General features: G+C 39.7%; 1 protein-coding gene across 1 annotated transcript in view; it reads left to right on the top strand.

The window, feature by feature from the left end:
* The window catches only part of LOC108031523 (heparan-sulfate 6-O-sulfotransferase 2), an 83,706-nt gene that overhangs the window by 16,117 nt on the left and 53,980 nt on the right, over positions 1-13,609 (top strand). The gene's annotated exons all lie outside the window — the stretch shown is intronic.

Genomic DNA, 13,609 nt, shown 5'->3' with positions numbered 1-13,609 from the left:
AAGCAATTTTCAGCCTAAGATAAGGATGGGTGGCCTTTGTGGGGTTGTAATCCCAAATGAGGCGAAAACTCAATCTTGGCAGGGCGCTTTATTACGGAGCAGTGGGCCTTCTAGGATTGGTTCACCTCTGCTCGACCTTATCAATATTCATAACTTTTGCCGGCTATGAGGGGCAAATATGTATCCCTCGGATACTTTAGCCGTTGGAGTTTAAGTACTAAAAGAGATTTATGCTTTAAGTTCTGCTATCCCCCGACGATTGATAAAATTCAACACGAATTGACTGCGGCGGCACATAAGCCTGGAAAATTTCTGTCGCCCCGCCCCTCTTTAATTTAACGCAACGCCTAACTTAAATCTGGGCCACTCGCTCACACACTCCAAAAATTAAAAAAAAAAGCCGAAATAAATGAAGAAAACATTGAATCAGCATAAAATGTACATTATGAAAAGCTTCAGCTCTACGCTTCGAGTACGAAAATTTTATTAAAATTATCCACCCCATCCGGAATCCTGTGAACGGCATGCGGCAGCCCGATTTTGGTCCAGGACTTTTCTACCTGGCCCGGTGATAAAATTAATAGCCTACGCCTGGTTTACGACAGCCGCACAGACGACGCCGACGAACAAAAAATAGAAATTGCCTCGAAAAATGTTCAAAAAGCTTTTTCAGGGGATAATTTTCAGTCCTCCAGTCTTTGTCAGGCTCAAACAGGCCCCATCCCCGCCATCCCTTTGATGGCAATCACGAGGCTTCATTTCATGGCGCGGCAGACACGAAAATATTCTAAGTAATTTCGGCTAAAATATGTTCACGATAGCCACGGATAGAGGCCATGACTATGGGATGTGGCTAATTTAGTTGGCCGAAACGATGGCAGCAGCAAAAATGCTAACTGCCATCCATGGCAAAGATTCTGTTTGGGCGGAAAGCTGCCTATAGATTTTATCAATACGGGACAATTTAGGAGAGATGGTAAAACTAGGCTTTAGTTTGGGCTAACATTTTTGTTATTTTCTACAACTCTTATGTATATTTTATTTGATACTTTGAACTTACAAACACTTTAGTTATCAAATCTAACTAACTAATACAGGAGAAATATTATACTGAGCATTAGTTTGGGATAAACAAATATATTTATGACTCGATTTTTGTTTACTTCATATTGGCTTAATTTTATACAAAAACAGGGTTCGATAAAATATCTAATATTACAACTTTAAGCTAATTCAGTTGTATTTTTGCTGGTTGATTGATAAGCAAATTAAGCTCGGTGAATTTTCGGTAGTTACAATTTCTTCAATTTATTCCCTTTTAGACACACAAAAAATTCATAATTCAATGAAAAGAGGAGTAGTTCTTAAATTGATTTTCCGTTGAAAATGTTCTCACAAAAAAGTATTCTACCACCCCTTTAATACCAATTTGAGAATGAAAGCCAATCTTTTGGATGCGGGTAGGTGAATTTATAAAAAACAGCAGAGCTTATCCATTTTTAAACAGTTGGCCATGTCAAAAACGAAATATAAGAATAAACCATAACACAAATATTTGCGCGAGAATGAAACCCGTTTTCAATATTATCCGCCTCTTTTTCAGAAATGAAAGCGGCAATAAAAAATTAATATTTTTTGTTACAAGTCAGTGAATTCGGCAGTCAAACGGGGAAACGGGCTGAAAAGCGATGGTTTGAGGTTGCTGAAAGGGAAAACAAATTGCAGTTGCATCACAGGCTTTTGCCTTCGCTTGAGTTATTGCGGCGAGGGCTTTCATTTTTAATAATTTCCATTAACTAAATACTCGCTGAGGCCTGCAATTTGTTGTTTCGCCTTGTTGTTCTCTATTTTTGATTTACCCTGACCTCCATTGGGTTGGAAAATGCCAAATAAAAGACTGACAACCGACAGCCAAATGGGGAAAAAAGGAATTGCGTAAGGAAAATTCATTTTTGTAGGAAATGCGGGCCTCAGCCGAGGCATCGATGTAGGTCAGTGTGTACAGGGTGTTTGTGTGCATATTGTGTGTTCGCACTTACACTCACTGGGAACCAAAGTCAACATGCACTTGCACCGCACGATATTACACATACGCCACGTGGTGCGGAGGAAAGCCGGTGGCGGTGAAAATGGAAAAATGGGGCGACAGGCGGTCTTTGCCAAAGCCCATTACCCACAAAAGTGTGTTCGGGTTTTTAGCGCCTTCGCCTTGGTTGCCCCAACAACATTTCAGTGTTTGACTTGCCTCACTCACTCCTCTCGCCCACTCTTTGGTTAATTTTTTGTACTCCACATTTTCCTTTATTTTTATTTTCATTTTTGGGGCCATGCCAGCGAAGGGGCAAGTGCAAGTAATTGTTATAATGGCCCAGGAATATTCATGGGTTGTTTACCTACTTTACAATGCGCCACAGTTTCCGCATTGGGCTTTAATATTCACTCGCAAACTGCGTCTGCTCCTCGGCTTTTTGCCTCAATTAGCAGCAGCCATAATTGCGGCTTATTTACATTCTTTTCGGGTGCAAATTTTAGTTGCGAGTCGGGTTAATTAGACGGCCCGTAAATTATGCAGTCGATAAGTGTGCAAATTTGTTGAGGAACAAACTAGAGTCAAATTGGCAAATGGTGTTCGGTTATTATCAGATAATTGGCGATAAGAAATGCCCATTAAATGGTTCCAGAACCGAGGCATGAACGACCTTCATTAGCTCATAAATATTCAAACTAAAGTGCAGAAAATAAGCCGAGTAACTTGCTCTTCCAAATGGCGTAATTATATTAGTCAAATAACAAAAGCTTGTTTGTTTATATAATTGATAACCAAATAATATGCTTATTCAATGGTAAACACAAAATATTGCGCACTTGCCAATTGAAAGCATATTTCAATGTTGTGATTAAATTAGACGAAAATATGAGGGCGGTTTGATAATATAATTGATAACCAAATTAATTATTTATTTTGCGTTAAACAGATGTAGTCACCATTGTGCATTTTCCACTCCAACGGCCATTGAGAATCAGCAACAAAGCTTTTGTTTTTCATTCCATGTTGTGCGCACAGGCGCAATACAGAGAGGACAAAAAATCAAACATCCGTGTACAATTTATGCTGGCGCCAGATTTTTCGCTTCCACTCATTAAAATCGAATAAAAGTTGGCTAGAAATCTCAAATAACAGCGGTCGCAAAGCGAAAATGTGTTAAGCATATGCAAACTGTTGTGGCGATAAAAACGTCACGCGGACTAGACAGACGGGGAGACAAGCTGACGGGTTGACAAAGCCAGAAAAAAGGGGAATAAAAGCCAGTAATGAGATAACTAAACAAAACACCAACTCACAACATCGCCACAATGTCATTAATTATATCTCGTACTTCTTGCCACATTTCGCTTTGCCTTGCCGATTGCAAATCATAATTTATATCTGCGATATGCATTGATAGCATCGAACCATCTATACATATGGGAGATGATATAGGGGCGTGGGGACGCGTTAAGCGGCTTGTTGAGTTCAGTTGGTTTGGTTTGGACTCGGGATCTCATATCTGTCGCCTTCTCCAGCTAATAAATCATTTCGTTTATGACCGCCGACGTTGTCGTTGAATTATTGGCGACAATGTGGCAGCTTTTTTCTGCTGATGGCGCCGACACTCCCGACTCCACAGCTCCCATTCTGACGATGACAAAGGCTAACTGGAGGATTTTCTACGTCTTTTTGTACATCTACATATGGAGGAGTTTATGTTTATGGGATTGTGTTTAGGGTGTTGGCTGCCGATGACTTGCCATTCGGATACTTCTATAAGGACGCACTCAATTAGGGAGTGCTCAGACAGTTTTGAAGAGTTAAAGCTGAAGATTTAAATTGGATGGTTATTTAGCTCTGTCGCTTAAGTACTTATAATATTTATATAGGCATCTTACTATTTTAGTTTATGGTTATATCCCTAGTCCTTAGCAATTTAAGAAACTACTTATTAGTCCGAATTAAAGGCCTCCCCAAAGTGTATGCTTTATATGCCAAACGGGGTACTGTGAACCCATTCAATCATTAACTTAATTTTTCCATTTTATTTTCTAATTAAGGTTCTAAGCCCAAGCGAAAATACCTTTGAACTTGTTTTCTGCCAACCTGGCCGACAACCCTTACAAGCCATTTGACAAAGCTGTGACCCAAAAAACCCAAATGAAAGGCAAAAACTGAAGACCCCAAAAAACTTTTCTACCTTAAGCTCTTAAGTACTTGGAAAAGTTAGATAAATCCCCATTTTTGCTGCTCTGGCGGGGTAAGGTCGGGATTGCGTACTTAAGTAAACTGAATTGAAATAAAACTAATTGCTAATTGAGCGGCTTGGAGGGGGTGGGGCGAGTGAATCAAAAACCCGAAACCAAAATCGGACTAATGGCCTCGTCAGTTGTGATGACGTGTAAGGGGTCAGTTCGGCATGGACACACGTAATTACCATGTTCGGCGGAAACAGTTCCCAACTTTGGACTGTCCTGTCCTGTCATTCCGGGGCTGGGTCTTCCGCTGCCGTTGCCTCTAGTTTGGTTATTGTTTCGACTTTGGCTGTCCTACTTCAACGTTTTAAATCCGTTTCTTCTTCCCCTAGTTGGCCGTGTTATTGCTCGTTGTTTTTGGGTACAGCTCGTTCGTTTTTCCTGTTTTATTTTATTTTTTGGCCATGTTGTTCGTTTGGGGTTTTCTTGTAATTTAATTTTGCGGTCAACCGACATGGCACAGGAAGCACGGAGGGCATAAAGTAGCTGGCAGGCCGGGGACCACAGGCCATTGCCACAGAGCATCCTTTTCTAGCTACTTTCCTCTAATTTCATGCCGTGCCTGCTTTGGCTGCTGATTTTGCTACTGATGCACTCGTAAAAATATGCCCAGCAACATATAAAATGTTATGTACAAATTAGATTTTTGAAAGAAAGTAAAAGAAATATATTTCAATTAATTTATATAACAAAAAATAGTTAAAAACTGAGATTTTTAGATTTTAATGTTAATGGAAAGCGTAAAATTCTTTAAATAAAATGATTAAGATAAGATAAGTAATTTAAAAATATGTTTTACTTTTTTTTGGAGGTTCCTCTAAAAAAACTGGTGTTTTGAAATAACCTTGTGTTGTAATTTTAACCGCCTAAAAGAATGCAGCAATAATGGATAGTCATACTTCGTTTAAAAGGGACTTCAATGTTGATCGATTGATTTGATTATTTTCAGTGCTCTCTTTGAAAACAATTTGTTATAATTTTTTATATGTCGGTTTTCTTTCTTCTTGTGTACTTAGGCCAAAGACACATTGCAGCCATTTTACAGCTCTTGCCAAATTTTCCGTCAAGTGCGTTGGCGTCGACGTCGATGTTCGCGTTGACGATTCCGCTGAAGTTGGCACGTGTAGCATTTTGCTTTTCTTTCACGCTTTTCTTACCTTACCCAAGGGTTTTTGGGTTTTCCAAGGGGAAGGCTTAGGAAGGTCTTTGTGTGTTTTGACACTCTTTTCGCATTAATGACGTGGCACGAGCAGCATTGTTGTCTACTTAAGAGGTGAACTGGAACTTCAACGAAACATTAAAAGCATAATGTTCTAAGATTGTACTATACCAAATTATTGGTTGTCTATTATTAAGTATGATGGGTAAATTTGTACTTCTTTCTTAGTTTTTATTCAATCACTATGGATCTTTAACTAAACTTTATTTTTATGAGATAAGAAAATGTCTCTCAGTTGTCCAAAAGTACACTTAAGTAAATAAATTATTTTTGTAATTACCATATAATTAAAGAAAAGACCCCAACAAGGTCCTTAAAATGTACTTTGTGGACTTAAATGAGTGGCGCCCCCTGGCGTTTCTTTTAGGGCAAACGTGTGCTAACGTTAGCGCCTGCTAAAAAAAGATGCATGAAAAATAATAAGGGTCTTCTTGGGGTCTTTCCCCCAGTATTTGTTTCGGGAACTTTTCCCAATCTCATTTTCTCCGTTTTCTTTTCGGGCATCCCTTTGGCCCCTTTATTACTGTGCGTGTGAGTTCTAATAGGCTTTTCGGGTTTTCTCAGTTTACTCGCCTTTGAGACGGACCAAGAAAAGTGACCCTTGCTGAATTTTTCTTTCCCCTTTTAATATTTAGAATACATAAACCAGATTTGATGAGTGAAAATATTTTTCTTTAATGTGTGTTTTCTTATCTCTTTTCAGGTGAGCTATGAGTTTTCAGTAATTGAACATCTTAAAATGGTGAGAGAAAATATGCATTTAGTTAAGACCCAAAAATTTAATAATACTTATATATATATATATATAGACCTTTAGTCTAACTTTTTTTTGCGTGTAATGACCATTATATTTTAATCAAAATAATAAATATATTCCGGAAAGTTGGTCCAACTTCTAAGCACCTTAATGAAATTAAATTGCAGTTTCCGTTAATCATTACCCGCTGTGCGCAAGGAAAACGCGTTGACACCGAAATTAATTTCAGCTGAGGAGACAAACCCAGTAATGTGGCTAAGTGCCGACACAATTAAGCAAATCATAAAATCAATTGGGCGAGCATTGCATTTCATCTTAATGTCCACCGACTTGACAAATAAAATGGCGAAGCCAAAGTCAAACAATTTGACGTGGAGGCACGCACACCCAGCCACGGACACCCCATTAAACACACATCCCCACACACACACACACACGTGGGTGAGCGGACAAACATCTGCCCAATTAGAGCATTAAACCTAATGCCAACACGATTGCAATTAATTACCGAAGAAATTAAATTCCATGTTCAACACGTAAATGGCGAATATAAAGCGCGCATCCCCAGCTTTCTACAGTCCACACCATTTTGTGTGGTTATTCCGTCGCCTCTAATGCCGGGCCCCACCTGCCACCTGCCACATGCCACCGCTCCTCCTCCCCCTCGCCGGCCGTCAAACAATAACGTGTTGCCACGTTAATGACGCCACATGGATGTGGACTAGACCAATCCATGGTTGCACTTAACGTGTCCCGCGTTTTATGTCTTTTTTTCGCCCGCTTCACTCGCGTTTTATCTGAAACTCGATAGCGCGCGAAAAGTTTTCATGAGTTTGGGACAGGAAGGTGGGCACGCGCGTCTATCAGGTTAGTTGGCTAAATCGCTGGGGTCCAGTCGGCAATCGACAATATGACATGACCCCTGACCTCCGTGCGAGCACGTCAGTACCTTTCCGTCCTCGGAAGTTGTTATGTGTCCTCGGATACGGTTATGTTTGCCATTTCGAGCGCCATTTTAGTACTATAAAGTGTTTAGAAAAGCGGTTGTATGTATGTAATACCGGGTTTTATGGTAGTTGGCAGTTATAATTTAGAATTGCATTGCCATAACGACCATCAAATTGAAAGTTATATTAAAATAGAGTTCGTTTTAACGAGGACTAACCTTTAATCAGAAGTCCCACTTCCTTTTCACATAGTTTTCAAGACGATTTTAAATTAGTATTGCCTAATAATTGCCATGAGAAGTGCCAATTACAAGGTCACTTTACAATTCCCCATTTACACAACATTGCCCACGCTGTCTCTCACTTTGATTACTGCAATTACCTCCAATAAGGCAAGACCCCGAGTGTGTTTGAGTTCAAAGCCTTAATCTTGTTATTATGTCAAGTCCATGCATCCATATTAGCGAAATCACAGGAGTGGGCTTACATGATGTGTGTATTTTGGCTTTGACCACGCGATGTGCCGTTCGCTGTTTGTTTTATAAATATACACCCAAGCTGAAATTATTGGCTAATTGGTCAAATGGCAACTTGTCAACAAATTCGTGGAGTTCATGGTGCAGGAGGTCCTGCGTTTCGAGGTCAGTGAACCCTTGGGGCTAAAACATGATGATTTTTTTTATAATAAAAATGTACAACACCAAACATTTTTGAAATCAATCAACATACCAATTTTTTATATCCCAAACCTCTTTAGAAATACTTTAAATTAATAATTTATATTTTCAGACATTTTGGCAATTAATACCCTTCACATTTTGGTAACTTGAAACCCTAACAAGCCTATTGTCTACCCTCAAGCCAGGGTCCATTACAAATGATTAAGTTGATTGAAAACAAATAAATGGGGGATTATGGTTAATGTGGGGCCAGGAGGTAGACAGACGGGTTGCGATAACATTTGAGGCCAGGTTGGTATCATTTGACAGGCTTTGCCGACCATTTACAGTTCATTTACTAATGAGCCAATAAGGCCACGCGGCCGAGAATGATTCAAGGCCCCAGTTCCTCAACCCAGTCTCTTTTGTTTAGTGAAGGCAGTGGGTGTCCAAAAATTTATAATGTGGGGAAAGCTATCCATTTGTTCTTGTCCCTTAAGGGGGTGGCGATTGCCAGTGGATGGTCGGTGGTTGTTTTCCAGCTTTTGTTTGTTCCTCCAGCTGCATTGCTGGCACGTCTCTCACTTTGCACTTGTTGACGAGTTGCAAAAGTTTTCGGGGCAAGCTGCGGTCACATCTGCAACCATGTTGCAAAAATTCAAGAAACAGTAACTTAAGCTGATGTCAAATGAACTCTCTGAACTCTGGAGACAAGCTGAGTTTTAAACATAAATCCTCTTACAGGTCACTTCTGCCTTTCAATTTCAATGAAATCAAAGCAAAGAATTCGAAAAATAAATCCCTAAGGCGTCTATAATGGCCGGGTAATAAAATTGTTGTAATAGCAAAGTGTTGTCAAGCCTTTGCCCAATTTCCAAACAAGTCAAACAAGAATCATAAGAAACTTTTATGCTAATTGTAATTACAATTTCAATCAAGTTAATTGCACAATTTCCGTAAGCTGTGAGGCTGAAGCACAATTTCATGTTTTATTCAATTAAAACTGAGCCGGAAAATGAAAGTATTCAATGGGAATATTGGTTTGCATAAGACAAGGGCAAACAAAGTTTAAAGGGACATCAAAGACAGACTTAAAGCAGATCAAATTAGGCGTTAAATTAAGAAATGCAAGGGGGAAATAATTCAACCAGGAGTGTTTAAAACAATTATGAGGGGCTACAAAAGTTTCGTTTACTTTCGCGTTAAAAGGGGATTTTATTAACTTCCGACTTTTATCCATTTAATATGCATGTGTTCATGTTACACCAAGAAAGGTGTGCAGCTGACAGATGTAACAAGTAGGAGGAATAAAGAAAACACAGAGCTGAAAGTTAAATAATGGTGGAGGAAAATAGCAGCAGCCAAAAAGCAAACAAGGCTCCGCCTTACAACACCCTATTTTTACTCACTTTTTTAGGGTTCCCCGCCAAATCATGTGAAAACGCTTTAAGCTAAAAACTCGCTAAGCAGGAAGAATTTATCCTGGTTTTTCTTTGCCAATTTATGTGTGCCAAAAACGGAGAGAGCAACTGAAGCGCAATAAGGTAGTGAAGGGAGGTAAGGTACCTGTGTTGCATTCATTAAAGTTTCCAAAAGTTAGAAAGTTTCTGCGCAGACTTTATGTTGCTTACTTTGTGAGGCAACATTTTCGAATTCTTCTAAAAAATGGTTGCAATCTTGAAAATGGATTTGACTTACAAAATTTGGGTAAAACAAGCTTAAGATAGGGTGAAGTTTGCTTATAATGGGTTTCAAATATTTAAAACAATTTGAAATATAAAAAAAAAACAAACTATTGTTAAGGATTTCACAAAAATATGTAAAACTTTTTTTAATGTACCTAAAAGTATGCTTCAATATTTTGTTCTGGATATTTTTCCACTGCATACTCTCAGACATCTTTCTAGGCGATTTCTATTAAATTATAGTTGATGTGTTAAGATACTCATAAGCTTTATATGTGAATAGTTAAACGTTTTACAACCGATTTCCCTTTGAGACGATTGCAGAATCCCAAAGTGCACAGATGCCAACCGACAGCACCTGTGCATAGCAGTACCAATTTGAAAACAGATGCTAAAAGCGCATAATCACATGTCAAACCGAGAGTCTAGAAGTCGTGGTCTTTCGCCCCGACCTCCCTGTCTAACTCTCAGACACAAGTGTAATTAATTACTAAATACGTGTTTGCCATGCTTAACTGAGAGCACTGACACCGAGCAACACACAGCAGCACACACATAATGGGAAATAGACGAATGCTTGCCTAAACTATTCGCACTTCAAACGGAATATCCCGTCGAGTACTTTGGAGAGTCCGTACTGTCTCAAGTGTCCGTGCATGTTGGACCATCCATCCTTTTCGGAGGAGTCCCCCTCCTTCATGTGCATTCCCATGATTATATGTGCTATATATGCCCTGACCACGCCCAATTGTCAGTTGTACGCCTCGCCTGAAAAGTGTTAAATAACAAGTTCAAGTCAAAGTCTACCATTCCCCTGGGCGGGAAAAGACTTTTTGCCTTCCCAGCCTTATAAATGACTCTCGAGGCTTTTGAGTTATGAAATGAGTTCCTCTTCTCCACACGACCACCCACTGGTTCGCCCACAGCTGGGGCAAAATGATAAATTATGGCTCGCTGCTCCCCGTGAGACATTCGAAATATGCTGGTAATTATTTTGTTGAATGTCGCTCAGGTTTTAGTGCGGGAATTTATTATCTTCATTCTCACGCCGGACGACGCCCATAGACTAGACCATAATAAATTTGTGCGGGTTAGTTGGCGTTGCCCAGGATCGCAAGTTGTAAATGACTTTGAATTTAGTCTATGTGCTGGAGGTGAACTAGTTGAAGGTGCCTACATCTTAGGGATACCTTTTTGGAGGATAAATTGAGGAAAGGCCGTTCTCCAAAAATTACCTTTACCTTAATGAATTTAGGATTTTTTTTAAGATTTCAAGGATTTCTTGTTTGAAAATAATTGTTTCACTTACAATTTAAAGAAATATATGTAAAACATCTGACATTTTATTGGCTTATTCGCGTGACAGTTTAAAGAAGGGGATAGCTTCCTGGGGCACCTGTCAAAACTCAATACCAATTAGAATTTCGCGGTTTTGGCAGCTTGGTGGAAAACGAAATATGACAGCCAAACCAGGTTGAATCCAGTAAAGTCAAGACAATTACGAGGGCGCTGGCCAGCTGGTATGAAAAACAGCCAAATAAATGTATCCTTCCGGTGAATAACGTCAGGCGCAGGCAGGCAGAAGAGTCAACAAAGCCAACTGACATCCAAAACAGGTAAGAAAAACCCGTGACTTGAGGTAGAAATTGTGTTTTCTTGCGACAGAAATTTAGTAATAACAATATTGCGGTTTCCGCCGTCCATTTCTATTATATTTCCTTTTCTTATTGCCAGCACTCCGCCGTAAATACAATTAAAAGTGTTTACTTGAAAGGATTCTGAAACAATCCAATTTAAAATACAACTTGGCTAACTGCCAATCGGAGAATGAATTAACTAAATTAGCAAATTTAATAAAACATTTTGTGGCCAGGGCAATTTCATCATTGGCGGTTAAGTGAAACACTTTTTGTTGCCTACTTTTGGAGTTTACCACCTCCCTGGACTGCAAATAAAAGTTTTTATTTGACCCCATCTCCACCTGCACCGGCAGTTCAACAAACTAGTTTCTCCGTTTTTTACTCTACTAATTGCTTGTCCATTTTACGGGTTACGGATTGTGGGTGTACGGGTTTGGGATCGGAAGAGGATGATGATGGGGTAAAAGGAGGAGGGGGATAAGAGCAACTATGAACCAGGTTGCTATGTAGGTCGCCAATTGGATTTCAGGCAATTAAAAGCGGATTAAAACTGCTGTGCGTTACGGCAAATGAAAAAGAAAACTTGGCTCTTTTTGCATTGTTTTTTAATCTGATTGTGTTTTTGTCGCTGACGGCAAAGCCGTCTCATAGGGGATTCCCCAGCTTTCTGGGTTCAAAGTGGGATCCAGAAGTCTCTTCTCTCTCGCTTGTTACAGCATTTTTATGCGTATTAACAAGGTAATTTCACTGGCTTTGACGGGCTTAAAAGCGGGCGAGATATTTTCTTATATACGTATGTACACAGGCGCTAGAGGAGATGGTGGCGGATAAGACCCTGCCTCGTTGACTTCTCGCCGTTGCTCATCTCATAAAAGGCCGCTGGTGGAGGAGAGGCTCGCCGCCTGGAATTGAAAATTATAATACCTTTGAGTGTTTCTGCAAAGCGGCTTTAATGAAATAAATGGAATCCTTTCCTACTGCGCACCCATTGTATTTGCTATTTATATTTGTATTTATGAGGGTACTCTAATTTGCATTAAGGGAGTTGTTTGTTAATCTCTAAGAAGTTATTTGTCTTACAATTTCGATGTGAATTTTAATTTAGTTATGACTTATTTGGCTTTTTTAATACTTCTTGCATTCATTTATGATTTTTTTTACATTTTCAAATTTTTTTTATGTGTTTCAACCAACTTTTTCAAGAAATTTTTATTTTACCACTTGAATTAATTTAGAAAAATGTATTTTAAAATTAAGTATATAGTTTCGAATAATAAGTGTATCAATTAACTATTTTTTTTAAATTGACGCTGAGATTGCTATAAAATTTCTAAGTTTTCTTCAGTTTTAAACCTTATTATAATTTATGTATACACTACCAACCTAATTGAAAACTGCGCCCATTTCTTTCCAGACGCCCATGCAAACTTTTCCGCCTACTTAAACCACACCTGTTTAGGTGGCTTTGCCTCTGTGATGTTTTTCCCAGTAATTATTGAAAAGTTTTTCCAGCGCTCGAGTTATGCGAGCATTAAGTAAACGTCAGGCATAATGTTTATGCATTTATAATACATAATGTGGCAGCGGGACAGAGTAGGAAAACTTCTCCATCGGGAGCTGTGGAACATGATCCGGGGACGAAACACGCTCGAAAGTATGCAACAAAGTTATGCAAAGTGCAGGCAGCAGTCGTGGGAAAGACAGCTCCGCTTGCCACTTGAGAAACAGAGCTGCGAAAATTCCCAAGCAACGGGGAAAACAGAGAAAGAGCTCTGAAAAAAGGGGGGGAAAAACGATAGTGTCACAATGCATAATGGGCCAAAAAGGCAGGGGTGTGCTTCTGGTCGGTCTGCGACATTTTGCCTGCCAACTGCAACAGGATGCAGGTTAAGTTCTTGACGCCAGCGCCACATCCACATAAAGTGGCAAAAGTTATGCATGCGCCCGTGCTAAAAAGCAGGGCGTGGCAAGTGTCAACTTGTTTGATTTAGCTTCCAAGTAGCAGAGCTCAAGTATGGGAAAATGGCTCAAAATAATCAGCCAGGGCGAACTGCAAGCGGCAATTTCTCAGGCACCAATCAGTGCCTCATTACATGCAACCTGGCCGGGCCAACCTGGCTGGGCACCTCCTCCGTCTCCGCCGACTCCCAAGTATATCAGCTTCCGGTGCCATAACATGCTGACGTGTTTCCGGCACACTCACACGTACGCAGGGAGCATTAGGGCAAAAACAAAGTGAAACGAGCGAAAGAGTGTCGGGCGCATATATTTTTTGTGATTTATTATTTTATCCCGTCAGTGAGAGAACGAAAAAGTTGCTTCAAGTTTTAAGAGGTAGCAAAAAAGTTTTTTTTAAATATGAGGTACGCTGTTTATAAAACCCTTGTAAGGCCAGCATTTATATGACACCTCTTGTTA

The sequence above is a fragment of the Drosophila biarmipes genome, chromosome 3R, assembly GCF_025231255.1.
Source record: "Drosophila biarmipes strain raj3 chromosome 3R, RU_DBia_V1.1, whole genome shotgun sequence".
NCBI classification, from domain to species: domain Eukaryota; kingdom Metazoa; phylum Arthropoda; class Insecta; order Diptera; family Drosophilidae; genus Drosophila; species Drosophila biarmipes.
The sequence above is the reverse complement of the archived record's forward strand: the minus strand, read 5'-3'. Positions and strand labels throughout refer to the sequence as shown.